Below are 4,642 nucleotides of genomic sequence, written 5' to 3'. Positions count from 1 at the left end.
TATAACATCAATTGGGGAGCTCAGCTCACCCTCCACATACTCATCAGCATAAAAATAAATGGGAGCTCAGCTCCCTCATCCAATCCATTAAACATGCATAGAATATTAAGTTTACAGGTCCAAAATAATAATTTAGTTTACAGACCCATATTAAATAAACATTTCTAACACATGCGAAAATTCTAGAAATTTATAGAATTACACAAGCATGAATAAATAACCTGCGAGGAAGAAAGCAGGTTAACCTAAAAAATATCCTCCTGTGGCCTGGAAAAATATTGAACAGGAGTGAGCGTTCGACTCAGAGAGTAAAATATCAATTTTAACCATAATATCTATAACTATCTAAAACTAATGCACCCTGTAGAGTGAAATGCAACATCAACAACATTTTCACATCATAACATCAAAAGGTAATTTGGAGCACTCACACACCCAAGAACATTAATCATAATATATATGGGAGCCGATCCTATACTGACTCTCTTAATTCCAAGCGTACAATGAAGAACTCACTCGGACTTCCACTTAATAACCAAATTGGGGTCCCAAAAAGAACTCAAGCCGTGTCTACCCAAGGACCGGGTCCCAGTGAAGATCTCAAGCCGTGTCTACCCGGCCCCTATCCATAGTCCACACCACATCACACGCATGCCAACGCACGCACACTGCTCCAAATTACCACAATAACATACATGGCAGTTTCACAGTTATGAATGCAACATAAATCGTGCCTAAAGTTTATATACATAGATATATGCATATAAGTGATGCATGGGCATGCTTGAACATATAATAATAGTGAAATTACAATTAAAATTAATATTTTACTCACAGACTTGACAACGGTCACTGTGGTGGCTGGGCGGAGGAAGAAGGCTGTCCCGGCTCACCTGACAATTACGTTACAATTATTTAATACAAATAACTCAATACAATCAAGAAAAGACCAAATACGTCCTAAGTCGTGCCGAAAATCCGGCAGAGTCTCCCCTATACCTAGGACCTACCCAACCTGCAAAATGGCTCAAAACACACTTCTGTATTCACAATCCATATATCCACCACTCAATCACATCACACAGCCCCTCCTGGGCCCATCAAATCAATCATCCATCACAATATGTAAAATTTCAATTTAGTCCTCATAATTGGTCATTTTTGCAAAAACTGCCCAAATAAGCTCTAAAAATTTTAAAACTTTGCCCCGCGGTCCTTAGCAATATTACTAGGCTATTACAAAAAGAATCGTAATTTTCTGAGCTACCACAAATATTTTATGAATTTTTAATCCTATTTAAGCACTAGAAAATTATGAAAAAATAAGGTTTGGGTTTACCTTTGTCGATTCCGACATCGGGAATGCGCTCGGGACATCTGACAATGGGGGGGTAGCCAAAACCTCGGTCCCACCGGAGACTTTTCCAAGAACTGTCCGTCTGCCCAAACTTGCAAACCCGGTCAACTGTCGAATTTCCTCGAATTGAGGATACCTACACGAAGTCCACAACACGGGGGTTAGTACATAAATTTTTCAGAATTTTCTAAGCTCATTTATTGCTCGGAAATATCTGCGAAGTTCCGTGGGACCCATCGAAAACGTGTCGGAAAAATTCGAAATTTATGTCGCCAAGCTCTCGACGAGTGGAGCGCCCGTACTCTGCTTTTCGTGGGATTCACGGTTTGCGAGAAATCTAGCCCGAAAGTCAAAATAGGCTAAAACTTCCCGGGCAAAAATTGGACAAACCGCTCAATGGATTTCGGTGTTCTTAGTGTCTATGGAAAGCTCTCGACGAGTAGATGATTTTAGACACAAGACCCGGTCCAATTGGTGGCCGGATCAGCCGTATTTTGGCCGAAGTCAAACGTCAGCGCGCGAGGGAGGAGAGTTCGCGCTGCTTTCCAGCTTGGGGTCATACGGCCTACCGGGATACTGGGGGCCACGGCGAAATGGGAGGCAGGGAGGTGGTGGCCACGGTCAAGGAGGAGAGAGAAAATGGGAGAAAAAGAGAAGGGGGCGGAGAGGCACGCGGGAGGAAGAAAAAGGGAAAGGGAGCCGGTCCGATTCAATCGGTCCGATCCGGTCCGGTTTGATTCGGCCGGTTCGATTCAAAATACAAAATTTTGAATTTTTTTACTCTGCGTCGAAACCGAAAACGAGGTCCAAAAATTCCAAAAAAATTTCAGAAAACTCAGAAAAACTCGTAGACTCCAAATATATTTTTAGTTTTGCCACATGGTCTTTAAATTAATTTTTAAAAATCATCAAAGTTTATATTTTCGGAAAATCGAACCCAATTTTTAAAATCCGAATAATCTCAAAAAAATTCCTAAAATTTAAATAAAATTAAAATACCAATAATGATCATAAAATAATAAAATTTGAAATTTGGGATTGTTACAATGCCCGTGGATGTAGCCCTATGTCAAGAGAGTGAACCACGTAAATATTGTTGTTTTATGTGCTTACTTTATTCCTTTGCAGTTTACACACTTTTGCGGTGCATAACAATATGAAAATTTATTAAACAAATTTTAATTAAAATATTTAATTATAAATAAAAAAAAACATAGTCATACAAAATTATCTTTACTTTGACATTCCTCAAAGAAAATTAATGATTTTATTGCAATAATATTAAATTAAAAAAATCTAATTATAAAAAAATATATTTTTAAAATTTAAAATTATTTCAATAATTTTAATTTTGGCGATTTCGACCGATTTATCCAATAAATTAAAATTAGATTTTCAATTTTAATAATTTCATTTAATTTTATCAATAAACTTAATTAATTTTATTATATAATTTAGACATTACAAAATATTTTTTCTTTTCATTTGCTTAATAATGTTTCAAAATTATTATTTTACCATAATAAGAATATCCTCCACCTGCTTCATTTGAGAAAATTTTAAGAAATTTTGTTTTCATAATTATAAAATAGTACAATTCTTACATACGTGAAGAATTTAATAGATTTAAATAAAAATACAATAATACAATAGAATTCTCAATTAAAGTTTAAGATTTAAATTATTATCGTCATCCCAAAAAATAGGTTTACTTATATTTTTACATAATCTATTTATAATCTATAATCTATCTATAATATATATAAATGTGCAAATGAAAATGAGGGGTAAACTTTTGAACAGGTAAAAATATCTTTATTTTTTTTATATTATTTACAATTATGTATTATCTTTTATTATTTAAATTAATATTAAAGTTTTAATAGATTTGAAATACCTATTCTACTTATACTTTCCATTATAATCCAAAATAAAATTTTATGGAAAAATTAAAATCATAAATTTGCATTTAAAAAAAATGAAAAAGAAATCATTTCAATTTGACTAAAACTTGAAATCACAATCCATCTAATGCTTCTAATTTTAATTTTATGGCCTTTTTATTCAAAAGCCAAAATTTTTTAATTAATTATTAAAATTTATTAATTTATTTTTATCTACAGTTTTAATATATCTATAATATATAAAAAATAAATGAGGAAGAGAACTTATAAATTAATTAAAATGGAAATGATTTTAATTTATATTTATAAAATTATATATCATTATAAATTATTAATTTTAACACAATTATGTTGCTTTTAGTGTTTTGTTCTTAGTTATTATACAAAAATCTTATTATTTATATAAAAAAATATACTATTCAAATTTAAGTAGGATGAATACTAAAATATAATTATAAAAATATTATTTTTGAAACTTGTATCCTAACAATTTAGATGTTATAAAACTTATTCCTTTTAATTACTATAAAAATAAATTTCAATAAATCACATAAAAATATATTTATATATTAATTTTTAACAAAATGTTAATGTGGCATTAATATCAATTAAAATAAAAAAAATTAATATGACAGCATTACGATAATAGATACAGGGACTATGGTATAATAAAATTACATAGTGTTCATTTAATAAAAATCAAAATTTTATCCTTTAAATGAACATACATTAAATTATATGGTACAATTTTTGGAAATAATCCTAAAAATTATTATAAGAGTATATAATTTTTTTTTAAATTACGATAATATTATTATAGATGTAAGTTAATGAAAGTGTAAGTATATCAATCAAATAATAAATTATTAAGTATGTGAATGAAAATTTTAAACCAGTGGGTATACTTACGGTCTTATTACACAAAAAAAAAAATTATTGAATATATTAAAATATAGGTAACAAAACTTTGAAAAGAATTTTAAACAAATTTAATACTTAAAAAAAGACTTACATTCAATATTATTTTGTCATTTTAACTTTTAATAATATTTTCACACATTTATATTTTTTTAAAAAGTTAATATTATATTTTTATTTATTATTTTTTATCATTTAAATTAATAATTTAATTTAATATTTTGTATTATAATTAGATTAATTATAACATATAACCTTTTTTATAAAAATATAATAATTTGTAAACCAATTAATATTTTTAATATTAAATTAATTAAACTAACATTAAAATTAATATTTACTTTAAATAATTAAATTTGATATTTATATATAAATTATAATTATAAATCATTTAATGCACGTGTAATGCACATGCTTCAAAGACTAGTAAAAAAATATAATAATAAGTTTTAAAAATATAAAT

The sequence above is a fragment of the Hevea brasiliensis genome, chromosome 2 (genome assembly GCF_030052815.1).
Source record: "Hevea brasiliensis isolate MT/VB/25A 57/8 chromosome 2, ASM3005281v1, whole genome shotgun sequence".
NCBI lineage: Eukaryota > Viridiplantae > Streptophyta > Magnoliopsida > Malpighiales > Euphorbiaceae > Hevea > Hevea brasiliensis.
Note: the sequence above shows the minus strand (reverse complement) of the source record.